The 17,760-nt window shown below is 35.6% G+C and overlaps 1 pseudogene; it reads right to left on the reverse strand.

Annotated features, from left to right (window-relative positions):
* Positions 1 to 4,549: 4,549 nt before the first annotated feature.
* On the reverse strand, positions 4,550 to 16,308 carry LOC140823312 (basic helix-loop-helix protein A-like; annotated as a pseudogene).
* Between the last annotated feature and the right edge of the window lie 1,452 nt (positions 16,309 to 17,760).

Raw genomic sequence — 17,760 nt, forward strand, 5'->3', positions numbered from 1 at the left:
ACGATCCATCAATCCGACATGGTTCAACACGAAAAAAAAATTAGGTTTGGGTTTTAGGTTTTCGAATTCGAATCAGATCGAGTTGGATCCGATAGCTGACCCGAAAAAATGATCAGGTTGGGTTGGGTTCAGGTCAACCCAAGTTTAATATTTATTTTAGAAAATATAATTAATAAATATTACATACATTTTTATGTATTGTATGTCTGAGAAAATATTTATAGTATATTTATATAATAAATTTTCATAATTTAATATTTATTTTGAACATTTTTTATTTTTTAAACAATGATTTATTTGATTTAGTAAATATATTTTATTTTTCTACGATTATATTTCAAATTTAAATTATATATATGAAAGACATTTTATTATTATATATTTAAATTAAAATATTAGTATTATTTTTTTTAATTTTATTTAATTTTCTTAAAAATTATAAAAATTCAAAATCAGATTATAGGGGTTGAGAGTTTTCGGTTGGTTGGGGTTCGAGTTGGGTTCAGATTGATCAATTTTTGAATAATACTATTGTTCAATCCGACACAACTCAACCAACCTAATCCACCCGAATTGACTGCTAAAATCTCCAAGCATTTGGCAGATGATTCCGAGAGAGTTTACGTCCATCCAATGGAGAAGAGATCGGATTATTCACTCAGCACAAAGAGCATGGAAATGTGCACCGAGCGCTTAGGCAAACGAAACGGGATGCGTTTTTTATTCGAGCATGGAAGAATTCTGTTCTAGTACTTGAAAAGCAGAGTTTTCCCGAAAAAAGCACCCGAAAGCTGGAAAATCCAGCAAGAAAGTAGATTACAGCAGCTGTCATCCACCTCCACTGTCTTCCATTAGGGGTAAAGATGTTGTTCAAGTGCGGTCTCATCGAGAAGGGAAGGGGGGCGATTAGTGATTAAAGCATTTAGTTTCTCTTGCTGCAGCACTCATTTTCGATCCGAAAGAGAACATGGGAGGCTCAAGCTTTTTATGTGCAAAAATGAATCCCGGGATTGTGAGGATCTGTCAGCTGAAAATGGAGAGCTTGGTGAAGAAAATGGCCAAGTACCGGAAGAAGATTTCGACGAAAATGGCGACTCGAAGCTTGAAGATTGTGGGAGACTCGGGTGTCGAATTGGTGGTGTAGCAGCAGATGCAAGAGAGATGAAAGCAAGAACATATATATATATATATATATATATATATATATATATATATATATATATATATATATATATATATATATATAACGTTCTGACGCACTCGTTACATACTTATATAATATTTGATATTTTAAAAGTCTTATTTATAATTTAAATTATCAAAATTTATCGACACCACCCTATCAAAAAAGATATAAAAGATATATTTTTCTTAGATTGACAAAACTCATAATTATTATACTAAAAAAGGGACCAAAGATGTTCCCCTATTGAGGCAAATTAAATCACTCGTTTCAAAATGGACCCTTAAATTTGTTTGTTCCTCTCATAAGATATGAAAAAAGGCTAACATATCATGCGAATCAGTTTTCTAAAATTAACACACAAAATTTCAATTTACCTACACATAATTAAGTTCTTAAATTCCAACCAAAGAAATCATTAATATGTGAAAACACTTATAATATTTTGATAAATAAATGAATTTTTTGGGAGATTCTTAATCTCAATATTTTTGTTTAATCCAAAATTAATCTTTACATATATTTACAATTCACTATACACCATCCAACCCTATTTTTTATGCAAACACGTCGGTAATAGTATTTTTTTGGTATAAAAATCTAATATCATAATCACTTATTTTATTTTCAAACAATATTCCTTTTTGATTTATAAAATAATGTGTAATATAAAATGTAACTCGTATTGTATATATAGTATTTTTCTACATTTATTATCTTATATTACATATTATTTTAGAAATTATAAATTTAATAAAAATCCACTTTTAAAAGAGTTTTTTTTAATTTAAATATATTTTAAATAGTTTTGTAATTTCAAATATAACGTGAACGTAAATAATTAGAATTAAAAAACAATTTTGAACCATTAGGGCACCCACAATAGTGGATATTGAGGGTGTCATGTCATCCAAATATTCACAATTGTGTCTTCTTGATTTGTGTGCAAAGTGAATAACCGGTTACAAATTTGTAACCAGTTATTCATATTTTTTTTTTTTCATTTTTTAAATATCTTTTAATTAAACTTTCTAATTTTAATAATCATTTTAATAATTTTTTAATATTAAAAAATATTAAAAAATATTTTTAATATTTTTTATAAAATTGTAAGTTATTTTATTTAAATGAAAATAAACTATTAATTAAAGTGATAGTGAGACTCATAAATATTTGATTGGTGAGATATTTGATTGTGAAATGTGAGATATTTGAGTAATGAAATATTTGATTGACGATGTGGACTATAAGACCCACATATATTTGGAGGAAATATATTTACTATTGTGGATGGCCTTAGAGCAACCATAGTAGCTGTGATTTCTTGTGCCATGTCATCAAAATAACTCCAAATACTCAATATTCACCATTAGAGCGTCTAAGAGTTTGTGCCTAATTTTTAACCTGTTACAATTTTGTAACCGGTTAATGTTTCCTTTTGAATTTTTTTTTTTAAAGCATGATATTCACAAATCACGCTGGAGGAAGGAAACGTGCATGCACACCACACGCGCGTAAGATACCCAACAGCTGGCCCCTCTCGCTCCCGTTTTTTTTTTCCTTTTTTTTAATTATATTTAATTTTTTAAAATTAAATGTAAACGTTGATGTAAAATTTCGGGGTTTTTTAAAAATAATTTAATTTTTAAAAAAAATTCAAAAATAATTTAAAAAAAAACATTTTCAAAACTAATGCAATCCGCGCTTACGGAGCGGGAGCAGCGTCCGCGCTTCGTAAGCACGGACGATGGTCCATGCAAGCAACAGATTATTTTAGCGACAGAATCTATAACAAAACCGTCGCTAATTTGCGACCATTATAAATTTGTCGCTAATTTAGCGAGATTTTTAAACCGTCGCTGTAATGGAATCAGCGACAGTTTAAAAATCGTCGCTCATCAACCATCGCTAAATGCGCATAAAACCGTCGCTAAATGCGCATAAAACCGTCGCTAAATGCGCATAATTTTATAAGAGAATTTGCGCGCTTCGAAAAGCCATTTTTGTGTAATGAAGACAGAGCAAAAAAACAGACAAAACATTCATCAAGAAATAGGGGTGTTCATCGGTCGGTTTTTTCTCTATCTTCACTAGGCACTAGGGGTGTTCATTGGTCGGTCGGTTCGGTTTTTATTTCGGTCTTAAAAATATATAATCCGATTTCCGAACCATTTTTTTCAGTTCGGTTCGGTTTTCTACCAAAATGATTCGGTTATTTCGGTCGGTTAATTCGATTTTGATATAATTATTTAAATTAATAATATAAATATATTGTAAAAAATAATATTTAAATTAATAATATAAATATATTGTAAAAAATATTATGTTAACTTTTTACATGTTTTCTTAGTAAAATCTTTAAAAATAAGGTCTAAATTAATTAAGAAAACAACGGTCAACTAAAAATTGTTCAAAATAGTTCTCCATTTACTAAATATCATATCAAAATATATAATATAAATAAAAATATAAAAAATTTATTAATTTAATGAAATTTCGGTTTTTTCGATTTTGATATATATAATCCGAAATCGAACCTAATAAACTTCGGTTTTAATATTTATATCCGAATTACAAAATTCCAAACCGAAGAAACCGAAGATAGAGAGAAAAACCGACCGATGAACACTTCTATTTCTTGATGAATTTTTTGTCTGTTTATTTCTCTGTCTTCACTACAACAAAAATGACTTTTCGTAGCGCGTAAATTCTCTCATAAAATTATGCGCATTTAGCGACGGTTTTATGTCATTTAACGACGGTTAAACAACCGCCGCTAACTACAGCGATAGTTTAGAAAATTTCACTACATTAGCGACAGTTTTATAAACCGTCGGAACTTAACGACGGTTTTTTTATAGATTTCGTCGCGAAAATAATCTGCTGATTACATGGACCATCGTCCGTGCTTACGGAGCGCGGACGCTGCTCAACGTGAACAGCGTCCGTGCTCCGTAAGCGCGGATTGCATTATTTTTGAAAATGTTTTTTTTTTTAAATTAATTTTGATTTTTTTTTTAAAATTAAATTATTTTTAAAAAAACCATAAAATTTCTAATTTTATATTTGAATAAAAATATAATACTAAGTAATAGATGAAATTAATTAAAGTTGTGAAATGTTTTATTATAAAAGTATTAGTTATTTTATTTAAATGAAAATAAAAGATATAATTGAAGTGACAGTGAGACCCATAATTATTTGATTGATGAGATATTTGATTGTGAAATATGATATATCTCAGTAGTGAAATATTTGATTGATGATACGAACTACGAGACTCACACATATTCGGAATAAATACATTTATTATTGTGGACGGCCTTAACAAATAAAGGCGGATATGAAAAATATTTTGAGAGTCAATTATATAATTTTTTTGGGGACAGAAGGACGTCGAAAGATTTGTTATTGACATATTTCTCCCTGGCTATTTACTTAATAAGGGCTTATTGTACAGTACGATGATTCAACGTAACCAAGCTTAACTTTTTTAAAAAAAACTTTGTTGATTAAGAATATATTATTTGGTTGATTGCTCTTTTCACTTCCATAATGCTTGCTTTCCTTCCATTAATACTCTCTCCAACCTGAGAAATTTAAATATAAAATATTTAAATTGCAAAAAAAAAAAAATTTATTCCAAAAGATCATAGATAGATCATACCTTAGCTCTCAATTGAGCAGCAAAAACGCCATTCTCCATTGATGATTGCACCGTAATCACCTCGATCGTGAATTTTCTAAGCATCCGAATCACATTTATCAGCAATCCCTCCTTGAGCAAACACCGGATCTCCACCAAGGCATCGCTCTCGATTATCGAGACCTCCACCTGCGCCGCCGCATTCTTCATCTCGCCGCCGTCTCCGATGATCCTCCTTTTCTTCTTATTCCTTAGAGAAAGTACAGGACATTCTCCTTTCTCCATAAGATCTTTCAACTTCTTCTGCTTTGCCTCGGCCTCCATTTGCCTCGTTCGATCCTCCAGCTCCTGGATTTTCTTGCACTGATGTTTCAAGTACTCTATGGTATCCCCAAGAACCGAAGCTTTATCCATTTTCGTGACGAAGGGAACCAAGGATCTGAGTGTTACGAACCTTTCGTTTAGTTTTTCTCTACGGCGTCTTTCGGCGAGGACGTGGCTGCCGCCGAGCTCTTCCTGCTTTGCGGAAGTGGAGTCTCCGTGGAGGCTATCGGAGGAGTCACTGGATGTGGGATTGGGGAGGAATGGGACAGTGAAGAGGATGTATTTGAGGGCCCACTGAGAAGAGCCACAGACACGGCGGCGGGGGTGATGGTGGCTCGTGGAACTGGAGTACTTCGAGAAGGTGGTGCTGGCTGAGGGAATGGCGGCGGGAGAAGAGCCTGACCACCGCGTTGACTGAAGAATGGGGGACACTGTCCGGGAGTAGCCACTGTTTTCTTGTGTTGTCTCGTGGGGAGACGAAATTCCTGCCAGTATATCTGCACCCAAAACTTATCACTATCAAAACAATATTATATCACATTCTCAAAAAAAAAAAAATATTAAAGATTCAAAAAAAAAAAAATTATATTAAGCATAAATATATATACAAATCGAAATCTCCTTCCAAAATACATATATATACATATACCTGGAGGATGCAGGCTACTATCCATGGGATCTTGCCGTGTGTGCCACCTCTGCACCTCGCTGGGCTCACAGGACCTTTCCGGCTTAGTCCTACTCTCTAAAACATTCAAATACGGATCCAAGTTATCCGACTCATAATCCCGTAACCCGACCCCGATACCCACAGGCATGTCAAGTTGTTCCACCAGCTGATGATCATGTTCATAATTTGCCTCCGCTGCTTCACAATCAGGCATGGGCAGTCCGCCAACATAGGAACCCGACTCGTCATCGCCTTGCGACGCGAAGCTGCCATCCATCGGCGGAGCCGAGTCATGTGATAGTACTGTTGGGTGGAGAAGAAAAGATATATAGGGAGTGGAAGTAGAGTAGTCGGAGACCGCCGATTTTGAATGGTCGCCGAAGATACTTTTTATGTCTTGAATTAAGCCTATGTCTTCTTCAACCTGTCACAACTACCTATTTAAATGAAAACATAATATTTTCTGATTTTTTCAGAAATAATAAATTCTTCAAAAAATTATGTTTTATTGAGTTTGATGATAAAGATACAACTCTCACCTTTACACGAGACTCAACTCTTCTGAGAAAATTTTGAATTTTCTTGAATAACTAATTTTCTTTCAAAAATCTTCCTTTTCTTCACCCATTATATATATGAAAAAAAAAATGAAGATAAACATTGTAGCGATCGATTACCCATTCGGTTGATCCGAGTTCCACGACCCCATCAAGAAAAGGAACGCACACACAAGTCTGAAGAATACATGAGTGTAGTAGTAATTATCGATAACATATATTGTAGAAGAACACTTATTTTTTGAATGATAACATGTGGTATTCATTTATTGTGAAATCATACATAAACCAGACTAAGAAACGTAACAAACCATAAAACTAGGAAGAATCACAACTGACTCCTAATAACAAGGAAATACCATAAGAATAGGAGATAATACAACTAAGGTAAAAACTTGTGTGAAACGGTTTCATAGGTCGTATTTTGTGAGACAGATATCTTATTTGGATCATCCATGAAAAAATATTATTTTTTTATGCTAAGAGTATTATTTTTTATTGTGAATATCGGTAGGATTGACTCGTCTCACAGATCAAGATCCGTCTGTGAGACGGTCTCACATGAGATTTACTCAACAACTAATTACAACAAACTCTTGTTAAGTAGCATCCAAGAACGCTAAAGACCTGTCTCTATATATTTCAACATATATACAGATCAAACATAAATGCGTTTGGACAAGGAAACAAAAAAACAGCTAAATAATAATCCAGAAACTATTGTCTACTCAAATTTCACATATTTTTCTAGATACAAAATCATTAACTAACAAAAAGCAATTACCTGTATTCCAGCACTCTTTTGGATCGGGTATTTCATGGAGAAGGAAACACAAAAGGCATTAATAATATTCAATACACGATTAAATAGCAAAGAAATTAACATGGGAGTGTGCCTTAGCGATAATGAGTCGAGGACAAATTTTACTGTCAACTTCATCTGCGCTCGCGATCCATGCATGCTTCTGCTTCTCGTATGCTTTTCCAGGCAATCTTCATGGGACAACAATGGAACAAGTGGGTAACTTATGTGCGAACTTGAAATGCGATTATAGAAAATGAGATTTTTTTTGGATTAAATATCGCATTTCATATGAACCGTTGTATGATAAAATAAACCTACATTATACAATATACCTAGGCTGCGTTTGGTTGCAGGATAAAATAAACTAATGATTAGTATGTAAATGATAAAGAAAATGATTGTCGTAGAGATGTAATATATGGTAGTATGTTTGGTAAGATTTTTAAGTGTAGGATAATTTTGAAATTTTTGATGAAAAGACAAAATTGCCCTTCCTATTTTTTTTTCTTCCACTCCGACATTGCAATCCGGCGGGCGGCGGTTCGACGGCGGTCCGACGAGGGCGTCGGCGGCGGTTCAATAGCGGTGAAGGAAGAAAGGTAAAATTGGAAATAGAGTATGGATAGATGAAGTATTAATAATCCTACGGAGGAAGGATGTATTATTTAATCACACGTAATACCACTTAATCACTTATCGGAGGGATTGAGCTGGTTAACTAAAAATCGTACCAAACGCAGGATAAAATGTGATAGCATAATCAATCCTACCTAATCCGGCCAACCAAACACAACCCTAATGAAAAAAAAGAAGGAATTGCCTCGGATATCGATAACATTATTGTTATCCTCACTGGAGGACTCATCGAGATTTTTCTAGACCAACCCAAAAGGCTGTCTGCAACGAATTTAACTTCTTTCAATTATGTGATATACAAGACAACCATCCACAATTGAACCCCCTCAAGGATACCACTTTTGTTACAAGAACTTAGACTTTTGTTTCGTTCTCCTTTGGTGTTGGGAGTACATTCTACTTCGGAAAACTTGTATTAAAGATTGTCATTTGATGTGTTAATGTGTTACAATACCGCACACAACACATATATCTGATTCATACAATTATCCACTTATTTAATACTTTTATGTTAAACAACCATTTCAGATATTATTAAGATGCAGAAATCCGACTCGAGGAAGGATGTGAGAGATATATTTCAAATAACACATATTTCGAGTGCAATTGATGTCTATTATGATAGCTATTAAAATTGCATAACTTTACACAAAACGGATTTGAAATTCATTTTAGTTGTGCCTGGATTGAAATATCTTGTGTTGTAAAAATGTATTTATTTGTTTCAATTTCACCTCAACTCCCAACCATGTTCGCATAGGTTATAACTTATAAGGGCACCCACAATAGTGGGTATTGTGGGTGTCATGTCACCCAAATATTTGACACCATCAAATATCCACAATTGTAGCATCTTGTTTTGGGTGCAAAGTTAATAACCGGTTACAAATTGGTTATTCATATTTTTTTCATTTTTTAATATTTTTAATTAAACTTTCTAATTTTAATAATCATTTAAATATTTTTTAATATTAAAAAATATTCAGAAATATTTTTAATATTTTTTACAAAATTGTAAGTTATTTTATTTAAATGAAAATAAACTATTAATTAAAGTGACAGTGTGACCCATAAATATTTGATTGGTGAGATATTTGATTGTGAAATGTGAGATATTTGAATAGTCAAATATTTGATTGATGATGTGGACTATGAGACCTTCAAATATTTGGAGAAAATACATCTTCTACTGTGGATGGCCTAAGGCAGTGAGATGTCGAATTTGAAATCCCATTCAATGAAGGTTTTGTTGTTACCTCTTCTCGTCGAATCTGAAATATGGGTCTTGAATCTCGAACAACAGCAGCAAAAGTATTAAGTCGAGGCAAGGATTCTCCTTTGTCCGCAAGACGAAATTGCCCGTATCAAAGTACTATACGTTTCAAGCAATCGTCCCCAAGATACAACGACTTCAAATCAAAACTTTGCAGCACCACAAAGCCTTGATATCAGCTAACGAATTTATATGCAAGATATCTCAAGTATTTCGAAAAATTGAATGCAGCAAAATGACAAGAAGTAATGCAAGGCAAGATGATCAGCAGCCTTCGAAATGTGGTGATAGGATTTATTTATAGATGGTCACCGGACACGTAGAGGAGACACATTTCTCCAGACCGGATGCTTCGAAGAGACACCATTCTAGGCAAGGGATACATTGGTTGGGGCGAAAAACTGATGCCATGACCGCCAAAGGACGCGCATTTTTCCAGAATCAGTGTTGCACGCTCAGCCGCGCGACAACACGCGCGGTCGCGCGCGATACACTGTAATTGCGCAGCGCACGCACAGTGAGGCGTGCGCGCCCGCGCGAGAAGCTGCGCGGCCGCACGCCCTATTCTGGACGAATGCGCACATTCCAGTGACAAGCTCGCATCCGCGTGGGATGTGGCGCCCCCGCGCGGCCAGTTCTATCCGAGTGCGCACCATGCACTCTTGTGTGCATCCATGTTGAGTTAACATTAAGTTTCCAAATAAATTTGGTCTAAAAAGATTAACTTTGGTCAAAGACCGCACTGCACTGCACCGACCCGACCCGAGACGAGACGAGACGAGCGCGCGCGCGCACGTGTGTTTCACCGAGACACAGCCTATTAGCGTCTTCCCCCTTCTAAAAACTTCTGGTACCCCTTGGGGCCCAAACCCCTATTCAAACTTGGAGCTTATTAGGGACACTTCATTTGGTGATTTTCTCAATGTGGGACAAACCACATTTGAGACATCCCACTTCCCTTTACAACTCCTCACTCTTCCTCTTATTTCCTCTTCGGGAAAACTTCATTTATCCAACAATCCCCCACATAAATGAACTTAATGCATGGATGCAGATTTACTTGAAAGCTCTTGTGAATTATTATTGCATTAGGATAGGTAGCTTTTGACTTTGAACCTTCCTTAGTAACATACCATAGGATTTACTAGTTGAGTAGTGACACGATGTCTTGAACTAGTCAACCGTTTATGTAAACCAAGTCAATAGTATTTACACAATAATAACTCTAACAGATTCTTGTTCTCACGTTGTGTCCGTTTCGGCCCTGGACCATATCTTAGATTCATAAGTGTTTTTCATTGAAGCGGCCATTACTTCTCACTTATATAGGTGATCTCCTATCTAGAGTATCCTGACATACTCTACCTCATAGGTATAGGAATCATTAAAAGAAAACTTAACCTCACCACATGTTGCAGGTCTTTTCTACTTGGATTTCGTAGGAATGAGCCTTTATTTATTCCAAGTACTCAAACTAATATTTATAACTTAGTTGTCCCATTGAACCAAGGTCATGGGATCTCCACTTCACAAGGTTGGGTTACCCCTATAAATATTTTATTTTGTGGGTTTTAAGCCCATTCCTCTCAACAGCTTGTACATTTGATCTCTATTTATACCTTTAGTAAACGGATCCGCTAGGTTTTCCTTTGACTTCACATATTCAACAGAAATAACTCCATTTGAGATCAATTGTCTTATGGTATTATGTCTTCGTCTAATGTGACGAGACTTACCATTGTACATACTGCTTTGTGCTCTTCCTATTGCCGATTGACTATCGCAATGAATGTTAATGGAAGGCACTGGCTTATTCCAACAAGGAATATCCTCTAGGAAGTTTCTTAGCCATTCGGCTTCTTCCCCGGCTTTGTCTAATGCTATGAACTCGGATTCCATAGTGGATCGAGCTATACACGTTTGCTTAGACGATTTCCATGACACCGCTCCTCCACCTATTGTGAATACATACCCACTAGTGGACTTGGAGTCTTTTGTGTCAGATATCCAATTGGCATCACAATATCCTTCTAGAACTGCAGGATATTTTGAATATATCAAACCATAGTTCAATGTATATTTCAAATATCCAAGCACTCTCGTTAAGGCTTTCCAATGATCCTTACTTGGATTACTTGTGAACGTACTTAATTTATTAACTGAATATGCAAGATCTGGACGAGTACAGTTAGTCAAGTACATTATACTACCTATTACCCTTGCATATTCTAGTTGTGAGTCGGGTTCTCCTCTATTCTTTGCTAAATGAACACCTAAATCTATAGGTGTTCTAGCGGGTCGAATGTTTAAGGTACTGAATCTTTCAAGTACCTTTTCAACATAGTGTGTTTGTGATAACACTATTCCTTCAGGTATTCTAGAGATTTTAATCCCTAATATGATATCACACAACCCCAAGTCTTTCATATCAAAAGATCTTTTCAACATATTCTTGGCATTTATAATCAACTCATGATTACTTCCCATAATCAACATGTCGTCTACATAAAGGCATACAATGACATAAGCACTTGCACTACCTTTAATATAAACGCATTTATCACATTCGTTGATTTTGAAACCATTTGACTTCATTGTAGTGTCAAATTTTTCATGCCATTGCTTAGGTGCTTGTTTGAGTCCGTATAGTGACTTGACAAGTTTACACACCTTCTTTTCTTGTCCGGGAACGACAAATCCCTCGGGTTGTTCCATATAAATTTCCTCTTCCAGTTCTCCATTCAAGAATGCTGTCTTTACATCCATTTGGTGAATCTCTAGGTTATGCAATGCGGCAATAGCTATGAGAACACGAATGGATGTAATCCTAGTGACTGGAGAGTATGTGTCAAAGAAGTCGTATCCTTCTTTTTGTTTGAACCCTTTAGCCACCAAACGGGCTTTATATTTGTCAATAGATCCATCTTCTTTGTATTTCCTTTTAAGGATCCACTTGCATCCTAAAGGCTTACAACCCGGAGGGAGATCAGTCAACTCCCACGTATTATTATGCATGATGGATTCTATTTCAGAATTTATAGCTTCTTTCCAAAAAGAAGCTTCGGGATTGGATAGAGCTTCTTGAATAGTTCTTGGTTCATCATCTAACATGTAAGTCATAAAGTCAGGACCAAAGGACTTTTCAATTCTTGCTCTCTTTCCACGTCTTGGTTCTTCATTTACTTCTTTAGAATCAACACTAGATTCATAAGACCGTTTAGATGAACCTTCTTTTCTTTCCTTACAAGGAAAGTTGTTTTCAAAGAATATTGCATTCCTTGATTCCATAATTGTTCCTTCATTAATATCAGGAATCGTTGACTTATGCACCAAAAACCTATATGCACTACTATTATAGGCATATCCAATAAAAATGCAATCAACGGTTTTGGGTCCAATTTTAACTTGTTTGGCTTTGGTATCTCCACTTTAGCCAAACACCCCCACACTTTTAGGTATTTATAAGATGATTTGTGACCCATTCCATAACTCATATGGAGTTTCATCTTTCCCTTTGTGTGGTATTTTATTAAGAATGTGGTTTGCAGATAATATAGCTTCCCCCCACAAGTTTTGAGGTAAGCCCGAATTTATCAACAACGCATTCATCATCTCCTTAAGAGTACGATTTTTACGTTCTGCAACTCCATTTGATTGAGGTGAGTATGATGCTGTTGTTTGATGAATTATGCCAAAGTTAGTGCACAATTCTTCAAATGGAGCGACATACTCTCCACCTCTATCACTTCGAATCATTTTGATCTTTGAACTCAATTGATTCTCAACCTCATTCTTATAGTTTTTGAAAGCTTCTATAGCTTCATCTTTACTTTTCAATAAGTAGACGTAACAGAACCTTGTGCAATCATCAATGAATGTTATGAAGTACTTATTCCCACCTCGAGTTTGCACAAACTTTAAATCACATACGTCGGTGTGAATTAAATCAAGTGAATTCGTACTTCTTGTCACAGAATGAAATGGAGCTTTGGCCATCTTTGCTTCAACACAAATCTCACACTTATCTTGTGGATTTCTTTTAAATGCATGTATTACATTTAAATTTGCAAGTCTTTGTAATGTGTTGAAGTTAACATGTCCTAATCTTTCATGCCATAAATTAGAACATTCAACCAAGTAAACAGAATCATAAACTTTATTCTTCGCCTCTTGGCGGTAAACATTCATTACATTCATTTTGAAGAGACCATTATCTTGGTACCCTTTTCCAACAAATACACCACTTTTGGTTAGGACAAACTTGTCCGATTCAAACACAAGTTTAAAACCCGCCTTACTCAACAAGGATCCCGAAACTAAATTCTTTCGAATGTCTGGCACATGCAGCACATTCAACAATGTTATCTCTTTGCCGGAGGTCATTTTCAATACCACCTTGCCAATTCCAACGACCTCAGATGTCGTAGAGTTTCCCATAAACAATTTCCTATCACTCACAGTAGTGTAGGATGAGAACATACTCTTTTCAGCACAAATGTGGCTAGTGGACCCGGTATCTACCCACCATTCCCTTGGATTATCCACCAAGTTGCTTTCAAACACAACCGCGGATAAATCAAGTGTTGATAGGTCTATCGGTACACTTCTTTCCTCGACGACATTGACTTGCTTTAGTTTCTGATTTCTGTTGTCTTTCCTTGGAAGACGACAGTCTTTGGCCATATGATTCGGTTTGCCACAATTGTAGCAAGTTCCTTTGAACTTTTTGGCCAGCCCTTGTTTCTTCTCATTTTGAGGGCGCTTTCTCTTGTGTGTGTTGCTAGATTCTGTCAGATTGGCCTTGGCCTCGGCCTCCATCGCCCTTTTCTGTGTTTTGGCTTCAGAAGATCGGCTATCTTCCTCAATACGAAGCCTCACAATAAGATCTTCAAGTTTCAACTCCTTGCGCTTGTGCTTAAGGTAGTTCTTGAAATCTTTCCACATCGGTGGCAATTTCTCAATGATAGCCGCCACTTGGAATGGTTCATTGATTTCCATTCCCTCTGCCAACAAGTCATGAATAATAATTTGAATTTGTTGTACCTGACTTATTACAGATTTGGAGTCCACCATTTTGAAGTCTAGAAATCTACCAACTACGAACTTTTTCACTCCTGCATCTTCTGTCTTGTACTTTTTCTCCAATGAATCCCACAATTCTTTGGCTGTCTTGACAGAGCAGTAGACACTGTAAAGCATGTCGTCAAGTCCGTTTAGGATGTAGTTGCGGCAGAGAAAGTCACTATGGTTCCATGCATCAAGAGCATTCCTTCGTTGCGAATCGGTATCATCCGCAGCAATGACAGGGGGTTCTTCCTTGCGAATCGGTATCATCCGCAACCGCGCGACAACACGCGCGATACACTGTAATTGTGCAGCGCACGCACAGTGAGGCGCGCGCGCCGGCGCGAGAAGCTGCGCGGCCGCGCGCCCTATTCTGGACGAATGCGCACATTCCAGTGACAAGCTCGCATCCGCGCGGGATGTGGCGCCCCCACGCGGCCAGTTCTGTCCGAGTGCGCACCATGCACTCTTGTGTGCATCCATGTTGAGTTAACATTTAGTTTCCAAATAAATTTGGTCTAAAAAGATTAACTTTGGTCAAAGACCGCACCGCACCGCACCGACCTGAGACGAGCGCGCGCGCGTGTGTTTCACCGAGACACGGCCTATTAGCGTCTTCCCCCTTCTAAAAACTTCTGGTACCCCTTGGGGCCCAAACCCCTATTCAAACTTGGAGCTTATTAGGGACACTTCATTTGGTGATTTTCTCAATGTGGGACAAACCACATTTGAGACATCCCACTTCCCTTTACAACTCCTCACTCTTCCTCTTATTTCCTCTTCGAGAAAACTTCATTTATCCAACAGGTTTGACCTAGCCAATTTATGAGTTCGAAATCAAATCATATCAGAAATGGGATGAGTAATATTTGAAATCCGAACATAACCTAAAGTATGCAAAATAACAAATCATATCATTTGGCAAGTTTTGGGTAAATCCACTTGATAATTTTTAAATATTTAATTAATTATTTTTCAAATCATTACGATAGATTTCAAGTTTATCCAAACTTAAAATCATTTCGAATTCTTCAAACCAACGCAACCTAACTTGGTTGGATAAATAAATCAAAGTGAGTTTCATTTCGTATCAAGTTATATAATTTTAATTTAATAATAACCATTTTGAGAATTTTCATAATGTGAATCTATGGATCCAAGCACAATTTAAATCGTTTACTTTCAGAAAAGTTAAAAGAATTTAAAACCAATATAGTCTAAGATTCATCGATCAAGCACAATAAATATATATATACATATAAATAAATATATATATATATATATATATATATATATATATATATATATATATATATATATATATATATATATATAGAAGGATTTTGTTTGAAGTGATAATCGGACTAAAAATGATTTCAATAGTTATGGATACTGTATGAATATGAATATTTGACGGATAAATTGTATGTATTTGTTAAATTATATTTATATTATTTTAGTCGTATAATTATTTCATTGTAGCAACTTTTTCCAGAAAATGACAGTCCAAGTACGGCTGTATATGCACCGTCGGAATGAATAACGTTATTACGTACCCGGTCCCCAGTCGAAATGAGAATGAGACGCTCAATAGATAGAACCACTGGGCTTCCGTCAAGTCTTCTGGCATCAAAGCGCCGGCGGGACGCCGTGACTCGGCGGCGATGAGGGATTCATACAGTTCTCTGAGCTGCTGGCTTCTCTGTAGCGCCTCCTCCTCCATCGTGACCACCGTTGGCTCAGCTGTCTTTCTTGTATTTATGGCTCCATTGTAGTAGCCATCACCCCATACAAGAATTCTGCAAATTATTTAATTATCAACAAAGTATTTAATTTTTATTAAATAAGTGCACTTAATTCAATTAGAAGTGATCTTACCCTTGTTGTGGGCAACATTGCCAAAAAATGCTGTACGTCCAATCCACACTCTGAACCGCCGTCTGCAGCATATTTTTCAGCTGGCTCCTCCGTGGCGGCGCCTCCATTTTTACTCCTTCCTTTCCTACGTTCAAACTTATAATGAAGGAGAATAAAATAAAAAAAGTTCACTGCCCGCCAAATAATATATGTGCTGCAAAACTTATTTTGGTATCGAGGAATTTCGTACGTGTGATAGTCGACAACTCGGAACAAGGGATCTGACGTTGATATGATGAGAGAATGTCAAGTTTCTCTTGCAAGTACATAGGGTTTTTAAAGAACTAAACGGGTGTTATCATTATTTTAGTCGTCGGGAGAAGAGTGAGTACGAGATTTGACTGGTTGGTGCTACCAAATAAAGTTATTATAAATTAATATATGTATATGTATATATATATATATATATATATTATTGAGACTTTGGGATATATATTTTCTGTTTGATTGTGGCCACATATTTTTTTTTTAAAAAAATATCACATCAAAATAAATTATAATCCAACTAACTTTGAACTTTTGTATGGTATTCGTTTTTCTCCGTGTTTTAAAGTAAATTACAAAACAATAAAGTTAAAAAATCATATTTCATTTTTGAACTTAGCATACACTATCTTTTAATGTCTACTTGTTAATTACGAACTAACACAATAATTTATAAATTATATTAATCAATTATTCTTAACTGAGCAAGTTTTGAGAGATAGACTAGCTCGATAAGATGTGGCTAAGAAGAATCTAACTTCTGACAATTGATGAAATGATCAGGTGTCAGCCAAAATCTAAAATTCACATTATGAAAAAAAATACAGAGCGGTTAACGAAAGCATGATCGTTGAGATACAGACATAGCACTAAACAAAAGCACTGTCCTCTGTTTGTATCTACACGTTCCTGCTAAAACTTGTTTAGTGCTCTGTCTGTATTTGTACGATCCTACTTTCGTTAACTGCTCTATAATGTTGTATTCATACTTTGAATTTTAGCATTTTGGTTAACAATCTTAAAACTGAATTTGTTATACTCATTATGTGATATGTTAAAGACATGACTACTGATTAACCCCCCTAGTTATGAAAGTCACAGTTGTTGCTATGCTTGTGAACCATGTTGGTATGCTGGAGAAATTCGACGGCTCAAATCTGAAAGATGACAACATAAGATGTTATTATATTTCACCACCTTGAATATCCGAGGATGCTCCCAAACTAACCGAGGTTGACAGAGATATGCAGACTATTAGTGTTATTAATGCAGGTATCATTCTGATTTATTGTGTAGAAATTACATGGTGAATGGGTTGGCTAATTTTCTATACATTGTATATAGTGAAAAGAAAAAGACTCGAGAAATGTGGGAGTATCTGGAAATACAAAATCGAGGATGTCGAGGTCAAGAAGTTTTTGTAGGCCGCTTTCTAGATTTTAAAATGATGGATTCTAAGACGATTATCAGCCCAGTTCAAGAAATCTAAGTGATTCTTCATGGGATTTACGCTGAAGGGATGACTTTCAGCGAATATTTCTAAGTGACTATTATTGTTGAGAAACTACCACCAGTATGGAAGGAATTCAATTTTTTTTGGAAATACAAGCGTGAGGAGATGAATGTTGAAAGCTCATTTTTCGACTTCACATTGAGGAAGACAACAAGAGTTCTGAAAGAAAATTGTTTCTCCAATTGTT

The sequence above is a fragment of the Primulina eburnea genome, chromosome 2, assembly GCF_022965805.1.
Source record: "Primulina eburnea isolate SZY01 chromosome 2, ASM2296580v1, whole genome shotgun sequence".
In the NCBI taxonomy this organism is placed as follows: Eukaryota; Viridiplantae; Streptophyta; class Magnoliopsida; order Lamiales; family Gesneriaceae; genus Primulina; species Primulina eburnea.